General features: G+C 36.0%; 1 pseudogene; it reads left to right on the top strand.

Annotated features, from left to right (window-relative positions):
- The first annotated feature begins 10,806 nt into the window (after positions 1-10,806).
- Positions 10,807-11,731, top strand: LOC118587556 (annotated as a pseudogene).
- The last annotated feature ends 7,017 nt before the right edge of the window (positions 11,732-18,748 follow it).

Genomic DNA, 18,748 nt, shown 5'->3' with positions numbered 1-18,748 from the left:
GACTTACTTCATTTGAGAAAAAAAAACAGATAAGAAAATCTGTAAGTCAGATTATTTTTCTCTTTTCACATTATTCAAATGCAAACAGTTCTGTTTCTCTCTCTTTTTTTTTTTTTGTTGGTTGTTGGTTTGTCTTAGTGAGGGTTCCTATTACTATTATGAAACACCATGATCAATGGTAACTTGTGGAGGATAGGTCAATTTGGTTTACATATCCTATATCACAATTCTTTGAGGGAAGTAAAGGCAGGAAGTCAAACCAGGCAGGAACCTGAAGGCAGGAGCTGGTGCAGAAACCATGGAGGAGTGTTGCTTACTGGCTTGCTCCTGATGGCTTACTCAGCCTGCTTTTCTGTAGCATTCAGAGTCACCAATCTAGATTGGTGACACCACTCAGAATGGTCTGGGCCCTCCTATATCAATCACTAACTAAGAAAATACCATAGAGTCTTGCCTACAGCCCAGTCTTATGGAAGCATTTTTCTTGATTGAGGTTCTCTTCTATGAGATGACACCACCTTGTGTCAATTTGACATAAAACTAGCCAGACAGCACAATTCATCCCTTTGTTTCAATCTGAGGATCAGTTTCAGAGCCTTAAGCATGTTCAACAAGCATTGTATCTCTGAGCCAAACTCCCAGCTGTATATGGGCAGTATAGATGCAGCATTTCACTTCTGGGTGTATACCCAAGAGAATAGACATAGATACTATGTGCACACAGATTTTTATAGGAATGCTATTCATAGCCAAAGATTATAATAAGTTTATGAGCCCTTAATCTCAGGAATAATAAAAAAAAGTAAACATGCTCTAGCCAGTTGATGTGATATTATTAATCGTGAAATGGAATAGACAATTGATAGGTGCCATAAAATAGATGAATCCTGAAAATATCTTGCTAATACAAAATAATTTGACACAAAGTATGTTATTTGTATGAACATTATAGAAAAAAAAAAAAACTAATAAAGACAGCTCATTTCAGTAGGTGCCAAGGGCTAGAGGAAGGGTCCTTTGAAATGATAGCAGGACTCTGAAATTTTACTTTGAGAGAGGTCACTACAAAAGGAGAAGGAGGGAAAAATAATAAAATAAAATAATATTTAAAAAAAGGAGAAGAAGGATTGGGAGACAAATAATACCAAGGATGTTTTATAAAGCCTTGAGGAATTATGTTATTTTAAATTTACCTAAAGTTATATATGTATTATGTCTTCCATATTATGACACTTTGACTTTTGTTGTCCTATAGCTCTAGCTAAAACTTCAAGTACTATATTGAAGAGATGTGGAAAGAGAGACAACCTTGTCTTGTTCTTGTTTTCAATGGAATTGCTTTAAGTTTCTCTCCATTTATGTTGATGTTGGCTGTAGGTTTGCTGTAAATTGCCTTTATTATGTTTAGATATGTCCTTTGTATCCCTATCCTCTCCAGTACTTTTATCATGAAGGAATGTTGGATTTTGCAAAAGGCTTTTTCTCCATCTAATGAGATGATCATGTGGATTTTTTTCATTCAGTTTGTTTATATGGTGAATTACATTGACTGATTTTGCTGTATTGAACTATCCCTGAATCTCTGGGATGAAGCCTACTTGATCATGGCAGATGATCTTTCTTTTTGGTGAGTTCTTGTATTCAATTTGCAAGTATTTTATCGAGTGTTTTGCATCTAAGTTCATAAGGGAAATAAGTCTGTAATTCTATTTCTTTGTTGAGTCTCTATGTGGTTTGGGTATCAGGGTAACTATGGCTTCATAAAGTGAATTGGGCAATGTGCCTTCTGTTTCTATTTTGTGTAATAATTTGAGGAGTATTGTTATTGGATCCTCTTTGGAAGTATGGTAGAATTCTGTGCTAAAACCACCTGGCCCTGAGCTTTTCTTGATTTGGAGACTTTTAACATCTGCTTTTATTTCCTTAGGGGTTGTAGGTCTATTTAAGTTGTTTATCTGATCTTGATTTAACTTTGGTAAGTGGTGCTTATTAACAACATTATCCATTTCTTTTAGTTTTCCAATTTGATGGAGTTCAGACTTTTCTAGTATGTCTTTATGATACTCTGGATTTCCTTGATGTCTATTGTTATGTCCCCCTTTCCTTTCTTATTTTGTTAATTTGGACATTCTCTCTATCTTTTAGTTAGTTTGGATAAGAGTTTGTCTATCTTGTTGGTTTTTCTCAAAGAATCAACTCTTTATTTCATTGATTCTTTGTATTGTTCTCTGTTTCTATTTTTTATTGATTTCAGCCCCCAGTTTGATTATTTCCTGCCTTCTACTTATTGGATTTGATTACCTCATTTTGTTCTAGAAATTTCAGGTGTGCTGTTAAGTTGCTAACGTAAGATCTCTCTAACTGTTTTATATAGGCACTTAGTGCTATGAACTGCAATTTTAGTGCCACTTTCATTGTTTCACATAAATGTGAGTATACTGTGTATTCATTTTCATTGAATTCTAGGAAGTTTTTAATTTCCTTCTTTATTTCTGCCTCGACCCAGTCATTCAATAGAGAGTTATTTAGTTTGAGTTCGTAAACTTTTTATTATTTTTGATATCCAGCTTTAATCTGTGGTAGTCCGGTAGCATGCAGGAAGGTGGGGTTTTTTTTGTTGTTGTTTTTTTGGGGGGTATCTGTTGAATCTTGCAATCTTGTCTTGTATGCAGTTAATTTTTGAGAAAGTTCTATGAAGTGTTGAGAGGAAGTATAATTTTTGTGTTTGGGTGAAATGTTTGTAAATATGTTAGGTTCAGTTGGTTTATAATTATCTTTTAGCTCCAGTATTTCTCTGTTATTTTTTAGTCTGTATGTCCAAACCCATTGGTGAGAGTGGGGTATTGAAGTCTTCCACTATCAGGTGTGTGAGGATAAATACGTGATTTAAGCTGAACTAATATTTATATTGCAAAAGTGGGTATCCTTATGTTTGGGGAATAGATGTTAAGAATTGAAATGTCATGTTGGTGGATTTTTCTTTGGTGAGTATTAGGATGTAGTATAATTCCTTATCTCTTTTGGTTAGTCTAGATTTGAAGTCTATTTTGTTAGATATTAGAATCTCCACACCAGGTTTCTTCTTAGGTACATTTGCCTGGAATATCTTTTTCCAACCTTTTACCTTCATGTAAAGTCTATCCTTGATGTTGAAGTCTGTTTCTTGGATGCAGCAGAAGGGTAGATCTTGTATCCTCATTCATTTTGTTAGTCTGTCTTTTTATTGGAGAATTGAAACCATTAATGTTGAGAGATATCAATGACTAATAATTGTTGATTCTTGTTACTTTGGCTGTTGTTTTTGGTGGTCATGGTGTATGTGTGTGGGCGTGTGTGTGTGTGTGTGTGTGTGTGTGTGTGTGTGTGTGTGTTTTCTTTTGGTTTTGCTGGTGTGAGATTACTTATTTCTGGTTGTTTGTTTTTGCTCTTTTGGGCGCCTGCCATCCAGCTCCCAAATAAATCACACATGAATTCTTATTCTTAATTATAAATGCCTGGCCTTAGCTTGGCTTATTTCTAGCTAGCTTTTCTTAACTTTAAATTATACTGTCTACCTTTTGCCTCTGAGCTTTTTATTTTTCTTACTTCTGTACATCTTACTTTCACTCTTACTCTATGGCTGGCTGTGTGGCTGAGTGGCTGTGTGGCTGTGTGGTTGTGTGGCTGTGTGGCTGTGTGGCTGTGTGGCTGTGTGGCTGTGTGGCTGTGTGGCTGGCCCCCAGCATCCTTCTCTCCTTATTCTCTTGCTCTTCCTTTTCTTCCCCCAGATTTCTCCTATTTGTTCTCTATGCCTACCAGCCTGGCCTATTCTTTCTCCTGTCTCGCTATTGGCCATTCAGCTCTTTATTAGAACATCAGGTATTTTAGACAGACAAAGAAATATAGCTTCACAGAGTTAAGCAAGTGCAACATAAAAGAATGCAACACAACTTTGCATCATAAAACAAATGTTACACAGCCTAAACAAATGTAACACATCTTAAAATAATATTCTACCACATCTGGTGTTTTTGTGTGTGTAGTTAACCTCCTTGGGTTGGAGTTTTCCTTTTAGCACCTTCTGAGGGGCTGGATTTGTGGATAGATGTTGTTTATATTCAACTTTATTATAGAATGTCTTATTTTCTTCATCTATGATGATTGGGAGTTTTGCTGGATATTGTAAGTAGTTTTTAATTTCTCTACACAATCCCTCAGACTCCTTCCTAGTGCTGAAACCAGCTGTAGCCTCCCTTTGTCTCTGTCCATGACTCCTGTGGATGCCACAAGCTTTCTCTCCAAACCACGCTTCCCTACCCCATGAACACACCAGCTGATCAGGTCAATAGCAGGCCAGTATCTATAGTCTCTTATTAGAGTCTGTAGCACATCTGTCTAGGCCCTTTTGGCTTTAGAGTCTCCATTGAGAAGTCAGGTATAATTCTAATAGGTCTGCCTTTATATGTTACTTGGCTTTTTCCTTTGCAGTTTTTAATATTCTTTCTTTTTTATGTATGTTAAGTGTTTGATAATTTGTGGTGAGGGAACTTTCTATCATGGTCCAATCTATTTGGTGTTCTGTATCTTCTTGTATCTTTATAGGCATCTCCTTCTTTAGGTTAGGAGAATTTTCTTCTATGATTTTTAAAAAAATATTTTCTAGGCCTTTGAGCTGGGGGATTCTTTTCCTTCCTTTATTCCTATTACTCTTAGGGTCAGTCTTTTCATAGTTTCCCATGATTTCCTGGGTGTTTTGCATCAGGAATATATATATATATATATATATATATATATATATATATATATATATATATATATTTAACGTTTTCCTTGACTGATGTATCCATTTCTTCTGTCATATCTTTAATGCCTAAAACTCTCTCTTCTATCACTTTATTCTTTTGGTGAAGCTTGCCTCTATAGTTCCTGTTCATATTCTAAATTTTTCATTTTCAGATTTCCCCCAGTTTGTGTTGTATTTTTTTAATTGCCTCTATCTCCATTTTTGTGACAAGAACAGTTTTATTCATTTCCTTCAACTGCTCGTTAATTTTTTTTTCTTGGCTTTTTAAAGGGGGTTTATTCATTTCCTCCAATTCCTTGTTTTTGTTTTCCTGGATTTCTTTAAGGGATTTATTCATTCTTTTCTTTGAGGACCTCTATCTTATTCATATACACGGGTTTTTAGGACATTTTCTTGTGGTTCAGCTATATTGGAATATTTAGGGCCCACTGTGCGAGGATAGCTGGGCTGCTATTGATGAGTTTCTTATGCTGGCATCTAGGCATCTTGGTTTGAAGTGATTATAGGTCTAGGTGCTGATTTCTGCATTTGTCTTTGTTGGGTGGGTGTTTTATGCCTTGGTTTCTATTTCTGCTCTGAATTTTCAGAATGTGATGGCTCTGTGTTGCCTGTTACTGACCTGCTTGGCTGGTGTGTTCACAGGGTGGGTGAGGGTTATTTGGAGGGAATGGTTGTGGGATCCACAGGACTCATGGACAGGGACAAAGGGAGGCTGCAGCTGGTGTTAAGTTTCAGCATTAGGAGGAGCCTGAGGGATTGTGTCTGAGCAAACAGAGAGAGCAGAGAATGTCTGCAGGAAGGCCACCTGGTCTTCTCATGTTTTTTTTTTTAATTTCATGTAAAGCTGGTCCTTGGGGTAGGAATGATGGCATGAAATGCAAATCAACATCCATCCAAGGAATTCATTCATTCATTGATTCATTCATCATTCATCCATTCATTGATTCATTCATTCAACAGATATCTGAGAACACATCCATGTCCCAGCTTCATCCAAGCCTCATTAAACCTGGAACATTAGCTTCAAGCCTGAGACTACTCTTTCAGAGACTGGCAACTTGAAATGGTTAATTACTAAGAATCCAAAAAAACGAAGAAGGAGGCAAATAAAAGCAATGCCTGCACATTTTTAGAAAGATGTCTGATAATAACACATATTCTATTTGGCATAATGCAAACAACAAAACAAGGAACTTTTTCTAGCAGAACAAAGGGACAAACTTTAACGGGAAGAGATTGTTATGAATGAAATGGCCTATGTTGAAAGGGTGACTATAGTGATATTTTATTTGTATTGAAATGTGATTTTAGTTATACGTTAATAAAGTTGCCTTGAGGTCAGAGCAAGCCAGAGCAGAAACTGGGTGGTAGTGGTGCACGCCTTTAATCCCAGCACTTGAGAGGCAGAGCTAGGTAGATCTCTTGTGTTCAAGGACACAGCCAGCATGGCAGACACACACCTTTAATCTCAATAGCAACCATAGAAGACCTGGAGGTCTGTACAAACAGGCAGTGACGAGGAGGTCATGTGGCTGGGTTTACAACCAATGAGAAAACAGAACAGAAAATCTATAAAAAAGATAGGACACAGAGAGGTAGCTCTCTTGTGGAGAGGAAGAACAGCAGAAGCAGTGAAGGGTAAGGTTTTCCGCTCTTGCTCTGACCTTGTGGTTTTTAACTCTGCAATCGGTTCTGTGTTTCTTATTTAACAAGCCGGTTACATCTACAGGTGACATCACTTCTGCATGCTACATAGGCCACTCTAAGATGTGAATAACGGCAGTGTCAAACTGGTACTTTGAAAGAACTCCTGGAGGTTCCCAAAACTATCTAATATTCAATGCGTCATGCAAAGTAGCAAAAATGCTCCATTTTTTTTTCAATAAATTTTGACATACTTATGAAAACATTTTCCCCTAACTAAAAATTTCTGATAGTGTCTGTGCATTGTAGATGGAATGAACACATGCTTTTGAGGATGTGGGGAAACATAGTTTGTATTTTACTTATTGACTTGGTGTCAGTGCATTACAGCATAAATCCAGGTTAACTTATACAAACGCTATGTATTACTTTATAAGTAATGACTAATTCCTAAAATGGAAATCATAAAATGTTACCAAGATTATAATTAATAGATAATAAATAGACATTCATAATAGTATGTGTTGATTCACACAGATTTAAAGAAACATCTTCAGCTCATCACATGTTGGGATTTCAAAATTTGTTAAATAGACCATAACAATTATGTTTATTCTTTTAATTTCTTTTTCTGAGTATCCAAGCTATATGCATGTCTATAAAAATAAAACTATAAATGAAAGCCCACATTTTTACTTTTCTAATATCAATATTATATCTATATTTTTATTTCTATTACATTGGGGTGTATTCATATTTTACCCTTTTATCTTTAATTGACTTTAATTTTTATAGCTTTATTTTTTCACTTTTGATTCTTTAATCTACTTCAAATTGAGTTCTATTTGGATAGGGTAAGAAATTATTTCCTTTTGATTTTGAAAAATACAAATATCCTGTTGTCTCAAGATAGTCAATTATTTAGTAGACTGCCACCTCCTTTACTTCTCTGCAATGCTTCTGTATCTAAAATCCCTTTTTCTTTTATAACTTACTACTTGGATTTAGTATCTTGGCTCTAGTGACAGAAGGTGGCAGGAGTGATTGAATATCTCTTCATGAAATTAGTTGTAAACAGCTGTGCCTTCCATTCATCTAGATGGTATTTTCTACCATGAAGTATGTTGGTTTGATTGTCTTGAAGAAGCCAGTCCCCATGTTGGAAAGCAGTCCTGTCTCAGGTCCCAGTTGGATAGTAGCCCCTTGAGTAAGCTGGGAACTAAGTTCTTCCCTATTGGTTATTTCAGGTATGACTGAAGTCCTAGCTCCCAGATGGCAGCTTGACAATAACCTAATAAGATTTCCTCACAGAACTCCTTATACCCTATTAGGTAATGCCTGGATTCCTGACCCATAAAACTGTGAGATAACAAGTGTCTTTCATTCACTAACATTTTAATGAACTACTTGCACAGTTTGGATAGAAAGTAGTTCATTTGAATATTAATATTCCAATGTTTTTACTCAGCTTTTATAAATATTTGTTGCATTTTTGATAAATTATTTTGATTGAGTGCTACACATCTAGCTGCTCACACATGCTTTTGTTTACTTTTCTTTTGCCCATTATTTGTGAGTGTGTGTGGTGGGTATTTTTGAGAAATCATTATCAGAGAGGAATATTTTTCAGTCTTTTCAAACAGCTAAATTTTGGCATCATTAATCTCTTGGTTCCCTATTTCAATAATTTGTGTTTTATGTATTTTCAGTTATTTGAGAATATGAAATTTGTGTTTTGTGGAAAAGAAAGATCAGGTTATTATTTTATGAAATCCATGTGAAAGAGAGTCTAGATTACAGCAATTTTTTTCTTAATTATTGCAGTAACTTTTCTTAATATTTGTTGAATAATGTGTACATATATTTAATTCTGGAAAAGTCATGTGGTGACATATTTTTGTTTTTGGAAGTCAATTGAAAAACATATTTGTTGGGAAGTCTAGTGATTAGAGCTTTATTTTCAAATCAAACTATTAGAACATGTCAGGAAGTTAGAAGTATTTTAGTCTACTATACTTTTCATGAAGGCCTGCCATTGACACTTGGCATAAACAACCATCCAAGATGTAGGCCTGAATCAGGATTGATTTATGGAGCTGACATAGCCATTTTATCACTGTGTCCTCAGGTGCTGGGACACAGGGAATGGGAAAACGGAGAGAAAGCAATCTGGTGAGCCTTCTTTTATATCATAATGTTGCTTCTATTGGATCAAGATTTCACACCTGTAACCTTACTTAGCTTTAATCAAGTGCTCTCATACCAATATGATCTTGTGGTTTGTGGTGTTATATGCATGTGTTTTGGAAAGACTCAATTGAGTCTGTAGCAAGAAGTACAAAAAATTTAGATTAAATATTTGAAATTGAACATTTAAAAAGACAGAGACATTTGGCAACTTAGCAATATATACTTATGCTGAAGGATGATTTTTATGTGTACCCTAGACTGAATTATAGCCATTACATTTTTTTCTTTTCCCAGATCAGTCATTGAAATAGGATGTGTGGATGTTACTCTATGCCATTTATTTTTATTTTTAAACAGAGGAATCATTATCAGATGTACTTAGTTAGATCTCTTAGTGGAATCTGTTTACTCCCTCTGTTCAGAAACCTGATCAAATAGTACACATTCACTGGACCCAAGAGCTACAAAGACATTTAAGTTTCCACATGTGATGAAATAATGAATCTGTTACTGCCTGAAAGACATCTTTTCAGAAGATAGAGACACATTTCAGTTTTATGTCATTGTCTCAGTTTCTTGACTAAGAAGAGCTTTATCGAGCATGGGAAAAAAATGCTTCACTGGTTTCTATGGCGATCTCCAATTTCAGTGTGAAGTAACAATCACAGAAACACCAATGGACAAAAGGTTAAAGAGCAGACTTCCTCCCTGTAAGTCATGTAAATGGCATGTTCATATATGCTCATACTACATGTATCCAGATATGAGAATTTGAAGTGTTTGTTTACAAATGTTCTCAGAGTTCAGGATGAATAGAATCATTCTTTGAGACAAAAATAAGCTAGCAATTGCTTTCTATTTTATTCCATCTTGCTTATACATCAACTCACAGATACCATTCATAACGTTTCCCTTTACAAATGAGAATTTGCACTTGATTCACATAATAAAATAGAAATTCTTGGTAATTCTATATCTAGATAGCTTTATTTTCATTTCTATTCAATGGGTGATAGTCAAACTTTTTTGAAAGGAATATTATATGTATATGTGTAGTTCTTGTTTGGAGACTGCTTGTTTTTTTGTAGAACAATAGCAAGCATTCTCTAGTTGAGAGAGCCAAGTAAGGAAATATTTAGTGGAATGGAGTAAAAGAGCAGCTAGATAGTATCAACTGCTTTACAGGGATATTTAGAAAGATTACTATCTTTTATATTAGTCTTTGTAAAGAAAATCAATGATATCCAGTTTTTTTCTAGGCACTGAGTTATTTCATTTTGAGAACCAGCTTTGTGCTTGACATTATTCTTTACATTATGGATTTAGTTACATGTAACAGAATCTATTCTAGACTTCCCAGTGATTTGTATGTGTGTCTATGCTCATGTGTGTGGTAGCTAAAAAGACACATTAATCTTCCATTGCTTGCGAAGGAGGCAAAAACATAAACAGTTTTTGTGTCTAGTTCAACAGGGACAGCAATGCCAACATTTCATCACAGATGCCACACAGTGGAAAGACTGGTATCTACACAAAAGATCTTAGATCCTGATGTCTACCATTGATCTGGATTCATCAGAGTTGCCTATGTTATCCAATACTCAAGTATTTCTTTTTTCCCAGACCCAGAGCATAGAGATTCTGTGAGAATTAAGTGATTGAGATTAAACAAACCTGTTTTGAGGTGTAAAGTAGTGACCAGTCAATTTTGCTTCAAGACTTTATTTAGCAAGAACAAAAGGATAAAATATAAGGTTGTCATTAAGAGTGAATCGCAAATACAATGATGTTGAAGCTGTAGTTCATACTTCTAGTGATGTGCACATTTTAGAAATTATTCTAAGGCTTGATATCTCTCTACCATGATGCAAGAACAACATATATTTATGTGAATTTTGTCCTTCCTTTCTCAAACATGATCTCTTTTGGACATTAACTTAACAAGAAACATCTGCATTTGGAATCCATACAGGAAAACTCTTTGGTGAACAAAACACTCAGTTGGCTATGACAAGCATTTCTATAACTAACGCTGTCTAAGTTGGATGACAAGCAGTCTTTCCATTGCATAGAGTCAAAACACTCCCACCTGCATTTCATTTCCTTATTACCTGCACCCCACTTCTGCTAAGACAGGACATTTTCCATCCCCTCTGCTTCTTCCTCTCCCAGAACAGGCTTTCGTGGAGATGAATAACTGCTCCGTGGTGACTGAGTTCATCCTCCTGGGAATCCTCCCCACAGAGGGCCTAGAGACTCTGCTTTTTGTGTTGTTCCCGCCCTTCTATGCCTGTACCCTGGGGGGAAATGTCTCTATCCTTGTGGCCATTATTTCCTTCACCCGCCTTCACACACCCATGTATTTTTTCCTGGGGAACTTGTCTATGTTTGACATGGGCTTCTCCTCTGTGACCTGTCCAAAATTCTACTCTACCTCATGGGATTTAGCAGACGTATCTCCTACTAGGACTGCGTCTCCCAGCTCTTTTTCTTTCATTTTCTTGGGAGCATTGAGTGCTTTCTCTATACTGTGATGGCATATGACCGCTTTGCTGCCATCCGCCACCCTCTCCACTACTCAGTCATCATGGACTCCAGGATCTGTGCGGCTCTAGCTGTGGGCACATGGCTGCTAGGATGCCTCCGTTCCAGGATCTTGACTTCTCTCACCTCCGCTTTACCTCACTGCGGCCCCAACAAAGTAGATCACTTCTTCTGTGATACACCAGCAGTCTTGCCACTGGCTTCTGCTGACACATCATAGCAAAGAGAGTGAGCTTCACTAATGTTGGTCTAGTATCCCTTGTCTGCTTTCTCCTGATTCTTGTGTCCTATCCTACCTAGAATTGCGATCTCCATTTTGAGTATACATTCAACTGAGGGACGTCAGTGTGCCTTCTCCACATGCAGTGCCCATCTTATTGCTATCCTTTGTGCCTGCAGACCCATCATCACTGTATACTTGCAGCCCACACCCAACCCCTGCTGGGAACTGTGGTACAAATTCTGATGAACTTGGTAGGACCAATGCTGAATCCTTTGATCTATACTTTGAGGAATAAGGAAGTAAAGATAGCTCTGAAAAAAAAAAATAGTGCATTGGAAGGGACCTGATTCTGAGGGATAGGAAGATAAAAGGGTTGAATCCGTTGCCCTAGAATTCTTTCTACGCCAAGATGTGAAATTTTAATGTGGATTTTTCACACGTGATGGTAACTTGGAACGTTTAAAGCAGAGGAAATGATTGGAATACTACACAATATTATCTTTTTGTATATTTATAGGTGCTTATACTTTGCCATTAAAATAGCTTAGTCTTGGTTGTTGTTATTTGCTTTTCTTTAAAGTACTATCCACCTAGAAGAGGAGGTCTCTCTCACAGAAGCATGGTTCACTATTACCCATTTAGTCCCTTTGTACTATGTGTGAGTCAAACTTAAGTAGAAAGCCAAAAATTAGGAAAAAGAAAGAAGTCAGTAATTGAACAAGAGTATTGGCATATTCTTTAATTTTCTTTCATATATATATATATATATATATATATATATATATATATATATATATTTCTTGGGAACAATTTTTATACACAGTTACAATAGTTGACAAACTTAGTTAAGCTTTTTAAATTTAAATTTTTATTTTCTTTTAATTTTTAGATTATAATGTAGTTATATTTCTCCCTTGCCTTTATTCTAAACCCTCCCATATATTCCCCCCACCACTTTCTTTCAGATTCATGTCCTCTTTTTACACTAATTTTTATTGTGTGTGTATAACCTAAATATAACTTGCTTAGTGTGTACAATATTACTTGTATGCATGTTTTCAAGTCTGACCATTTGGCACTAAACAACTAATTGGTGTGCCCTTCTCGACGGACACACCTGCTCCCAGCTTTCCTAAGTTGCCTATAGTTCTCTGTGTTCTGCAACCCTACATACACAAAGAAATATATAGCTATATTTTTATGTACAAAAATATGTTTTGACTTATGTACTTTTTGTGTAATGGTTAAACCTAGATATTTACACATATACTATCCTGCTCATAATTTGTGATGAAAATCAATTATCAATATTCTACAAACAGATAACACATGGTCACTACCTATAGTTACCATGCTATGCAATAAATTCTTGAACTGATTGCTCCAATGTAACTAATAAATTCATCTTTTAAACATCATTTTTTTTCTCAAATCCAAACCCCTTATTCTAGTTCCTCCATTTTCCTCTTTGTTTGAGAGCACTGAAGTCTTTTAGATTCCATAATTGGTTTTCTATATTTAGTATTTGTTTTCTAACCTGGCATTGTTCACTCCACTGCCATCCACATGGACTCCTTTGATTCCCAGTTTTCTCACATCTTGCTTTGTAAGGTTGAGTAATACTTCATTATGCACATGAGACATATTTTCATTACCCATTCATCTGTTGATGGACACTTAAGTTGATCCCAGAGTCTGTTACAAATAATGATAAAGTGATCATAGGCATACAGACATCTTTTTGACACTTCCTTTATATAGTCTTACAAATCTGATAGTGGGATTTAGTGGGATTATTGGATCACATGGTAAATTTACTTTTGAAGAAACTTAACACTGTTTTCAAAACTGGATGCATCTTTCAATTTGCATTCCTACTTGCAGATGTTGCCTTTCCTCACCACATGTGCTACAGTTTGTTGTTTTACCTTTTGCCTTTGTCATAATAGCTATTCTTATAGATGGGACATTTGTTCATTGTGATTTTTACTTGCATTTCTCACTGTTATCAGACTAAATGCTAGCACTAGAAAAAAGTGGTTTTACTTTTCCCCCAACTACCTGGAAAGAAAATAATTTTCAATGACAGTTTCTTTGCCTTTCCCATGCTTGACCCCACATTTAACTTCTTTGCTTGAAACTCCCTATATAAATGAATGATATTAGCAATGACCTTATGAAAAATGAAATGCTTTGTGACTAGTATTTTCTACTTAGTCCCATTCCCATTAGACTGCATTTTCATGTCACCATTAATGTGATGGTTGTATTTTTTTGTTTGTTTGGTTTTTTTTTTTGTTTGTTTGTTTGTTTTTTGTTTTTCGAGACAGAGTTTCCCTGTGTAGCTTTGTGCCTTTCCTGGAACTTGCTTTGTAGCCCAGGCTAGCTTCGAACTCACAAAGATCCGCCTGCCTCTCGAGTGCTGGCATTAAAGGCGTGTGCCACAACCGCCCAGAAGACAGTTGTATTTTTACATCAAATCATTGAATTGATTGAGCGGTTTTGCAAGTACTCAAGGAACACAGGATCCCAGCGATATTATCCCAGTATTCCCACACTAACCACTTGTTTCTTATCTGCTCTATGTATTATATTTCTGGAAAAAATTCTATTGGAAAATACTTGAAGGCTTCTGGACCTCATAATATTTGCGACACTAAAAACATAATATACTGTCTTTTAAAACTTCAAGGTTTTAAAACATATCTGAAACTCAGCTTTATCTTTTTGCTATTTTTTTTTCTTTTTTTGCCATGGTAGGTTGGACAAGTTTCCCAAGTTCATTCAGTCACCTGCCAAACAAGAAAGAAACTGTGAAGGAGCATTTATGATTATTTTGCTTCTTGGAACTTCTTCAGTTTTTTATGCATACCAAATACTTTTAGTTTTGTTTATAAGTTCCTGCAGGGAATTTTTGTGGATCACTTCCTGGACATACATACCAATGAATATAGAGAACTTTGGCTGGATCCTTTGTATCAACTATATAATGTGCATACAACTTCAACTGTTTATTCCTTTCACCACGTCCTAAGGCGTTTGACTGAGGTTCAAACCTCCTGACTGCGTTAGAGAAATATAGACAGATTCAGTGACAAATTCTCCTCTGTCCTCTTTCCAAGGAAGCCATGGCTATGGCCATCGTGCCCGAGAGCTCAACCTCCTTCAAATCCTCTGAATCTTTTCAAGTACCAGAGTTATTTTTTTAAAATAAATAACCTCTTCTTTAATTCAGACTTCACATTTCTATATTTTGTGCATTAATATGTAGATTTTTCACTTATAAAGTCTTTAGACTTGTTGGATATTGTGGCAGATATTACATAATTACATTAAGTCAAATTTATCTGCCTATCAGATTCCCTGGAGAAGCAATTCAGTTCACAATATTAAATTCTATGTTTATGAATGATGTTCAGCTTTCATGTAAAATCTCACCATAGTATTCTCACTCTGTGCTGTTAGACTCAGCCATAATAGAATTCTCAATGATAAAATACGAGACCAGTTCACACTGCTTTAGGGCTGAACATATGTATATTGAGTATTTTTCATACGCACAATGCTTATCAGAACACCTTTGATTCTGTGAAGTTGTTACATTTTAAAAACATGAATACAGATATGGAGAAATTAAGCTATTTCTCTTGCTAATAGTTGCACAACTAGAACTAAATGACCAGCAGACTGACTTCAGTGCCCTTGTTTTTAGCATCTTCTTTACACAGGCATCATAAATACAGAGAAACATCAAGAGCAAGAAGTAACCGATTGTTTCTGCTTGTGGGATCTTTCATGAGATTTTTTTCTATTGGTGAGGGGAAGTGCTGTGTGACCTAAGCTATGGGGAATAAATGGATGTGGAAGATTATTAAAAATCAATACTAGTGGGACAGTGAGCAAACCAGAAAACTTTGGACATGCATGAAAGCATTTAGGCAGAATGTGCATATTGATTTAAAAGAAAACTGTATGGTTAGACTAAAAATTGAATGGATGTGAAGGGTGTTGTGAAGAAAGAATGTAGAGGGTAATAAAGTGGACAGTAACTAGACCTGTTCGTTTTATACCATGAAGAACCCTAAATCAAGGTGAGACGTATGTCCAGTTTTACCGGGTAAGATGCTCCATGATGCTTAAAATCACATAGTCCCCAAAATGTTCTCTGCTATAAGAGATATTATATGTGCATTTGCTTTTCTACAAAGCTAAGGAGGACTTGTTAATTGAGACGATATTACTGGGAAGAATGAGTGGCCAAATCAAGTCAGCATGCATTCATTTCCAGCCAATGTCTAGATTAGAGGAGGATAGGCAGATCATTAATAAAACCAATACGTCTGTCTTGTACTTACCATCTAAAGCACATCAGTATTTGTACTATCAGATGTAGTGTCACAGTCCAGCTACTTATGTCCAGGGAACCCTTGTTCTCCATTATCTTAGGTCATGCAGGAACCTCATGGTAGGGTAAGAATAGGATCCTACAACAGATCATGAGACTAATTTCTCTGACCTATATAATAACAAGTATATCACTTAAGCTTGTTTTTATCCAATATAAGTAAGCAATGTTCCATTTTGTTCCATGATATAACATAAAGCAGCAAATATCATGGGTTCCACACTTTCTAAGCTTAAACTAATCATGATTAAGTGTGTGATAGAGATACTAAACTCTGTAGATTAGGGGATAGTAACTAGAGATTGAGGGATAAGCCACAGGAAAACTCAGTGCCTATCTGAAGCATGTTTTAAGTAGAAATAATCCCATAAGAGAGCATCAGATAAACAGGTATTCTCATTTGGGGGCAGAATTTCACATAATCAGTAGGATGTGGTTGATTCTTATGCTTCTAAGACAAGTGAATCACCAAGAAGAGGCTGTAAATGTTGGTCATTTGATCACAGACCTGGTGATTGATTATTGTCACTGAGTTTAATATATATTATTAATATAATTAATTATATTATAGTAAGTATAATATAACTAATATATAATTAATTATATATTTATGCTCTGCACCTTCAGATTCACTTTATTCACTGTACTTAAATTGTTCTTTTCCACATTGTGATGGTTAGTTTTGATTGTTAATAACATGGGAACAGAGTCTCAGGAAGTTGTTGTCTAGAGTAGGTTGGTCTGGGGGAAGGCCTGTGAGTTGGTTTTGATGAATTAGGAAAACTCACCATGAATGTGGTTGGGATATGGGCAGGATCCTACAACAGAGAGAGAGAGAGAGAGAGAGAGAGAGAGAGAGAGAGAGAGAGAGAGAGAGAGAGAGGAACTAGAGTTGGGGGGGGCAAACTGGCATGCTTGATTTATTTCATTGCTGTCTGTTCTTGACTGTGGGTATAATGTGACTAGCTCCTTTATTCACCTGCAAAGATAAACTATAATTCAGAATTGTGAGGCAAAACTTTTCTTCCTTACATTGCTTTTGTTGAGACTATATTATCACAGCTGTAGGGAATGAAACCAAGACAATCATCCTTCAAAGAAATTAAAACAAGTTTCTCTTCTACTAGTACATTTGTTAGTTCTTTGCTAATTACTCAGGTACTATGCTCATTGACTGGGTGGTAATGTATCTTAACGTAAGAAGTATATTAGGAAAGACTTTTATTTGATTGAAGAAAACAAAAAGGCAGAGACTCCATTAGATTCATTTGTATTAATCTAATGTTCAACAGTATTTTTCAGAACTATTTTAGTTTTTAATTATTTTCTGTATCTTGATAGTCTCATTCATATATACAATGACACAGGATCATATTTGACCTACATTTCTAGACTCATATTCTTTGAATATTCCCTTATCACATGTCTTCCAAACTTCATGTCTTGTTTTCAGCTTAAAAAACATAACCCAATAGTCCAGGTAGTGCTGCCCAGGGCCATCTACTAGAACAGAGGAAACCTACTAGTGATTGTATCCTCAATGAAGAATGACTTCCCCCCAACACACCAAAACAACAACAACAACAACAACAACAACACTCTAACCATTGCTAGTATGAGTTGGGGCCTGGAGATTGTCTATGCCATTGGTGCTAGAATTTATGATGACTTGGACTTGTGCAAGTCTTATGCATGTAACCTCAGCATTTCACAGCATTCCTTTATGTACTCATGCTCTTACAGTCTTTCTATCTGTTCCTTCTGCAAACTTCCCTGATCCTTGGTGGTGGTCGGGTGAATATAGATGCCTCCTTTGGGAGTGAGTTCTGGGCTCTTCTCCTGAGAACCTGTGCATCTCTTTATTGTCAACTGCTGTTCACTACAAAAAAAAAAGAAGCTTTGCAAAACGATATTTAGAGCAACTCAGGTCTCTGGGTATAAATACAAATATTTAGAAGACACTTTGACAGCATTAGTATTTAGAAAAATAACAAAAGCAGGTTTCTACCCTAGGTCCTATGACCTCTTCAACCATGGGCATTTAACCAAGCTTGCAGTACCAGGTATTAAATTTAATCCTCTCAAAGGCCTTAAACCTAATTGGAAAAAAGTTGGTTACCCTATAACAGTTGTTACACTATTGCACTGGTAGGTTTGTCTTGCCTAGCAAGTCAGGACTGCAGCAATCGATGTCCAGTGCTAGATAAGATACATCTTCTCCCCAAGCAGCCTGCATAGCACTTTCCAATAATATGAAAGCTAGCCAATAGGGACTTCCTGGTTATTTTAAAGTGACTTATCTGTGTCCTGTAGTCAAATTGTGTCATGTTTTCAGAAATAGGTTCTTACCATATAGTCATGGTAGGTAAACAATGCAAATGGAAATGCCCTGTGCTATTTTAGCATCTTCTGGGGCCTCCTTGACAAATAACTCTTAAGGAGGTACCCTATACCTTGTACTTGTATTTTAATCTAATAACACATGTCTTCTGAATGCAACATTTTCTACCCATGCAGAGTAATATTTTTTCTTAGCATTGTACTTTGAAATTTGCTTTGTAAGTAGTGAGTTTCCATAAGGCTTTTTACATAGACTGTTAGTTTGGGTTAACCCACCTACCATCCCTTACTCTCCTCTATCTTCCATTAATCCTTTATTTCTCAGTATTCCTACCACCTCTTTCATTTCATGTGTGTTCCACTATCCTTCAACTTATCTTTTAAGTTGGATTGTGAAATAGTAGGCTTCCACAACCCTTTTCTTTTGGTTCTTCCCTCCTCTTTACCCCTTGGTTTCTCCTATACTCCCACATCCCTCCCTGCTTGTGGATTTCTGTTCTCAGTATCACGCTTCAGTAATTTTGTTCCATCTATAATATTTTATTTCCCATTTAATGTGTCCCTTAGACCTCTTTCTATTCTTCTACATTTGCTCTAAGTTAAATACACAAATAAAACA

Source organism: Onychomys torridus, chromosome 7, assembly GCF_903995425.1.
Source record: "Onychomys torridus chromosome 7, mOncTor1.1, whole genome shotgun sequence".
NCBI classification, from domain to species: Eukaryota; Metazoa; Chordata; class Mammalia; order Rodentia; family Cricetidae; genus Onychomys; species Onychomys torridus.
The sequence above is the reverse complement of the archived record's forward strand: the minus strand, read 5'-3'. Positions and strand labels throughout refer to the sequence as shown.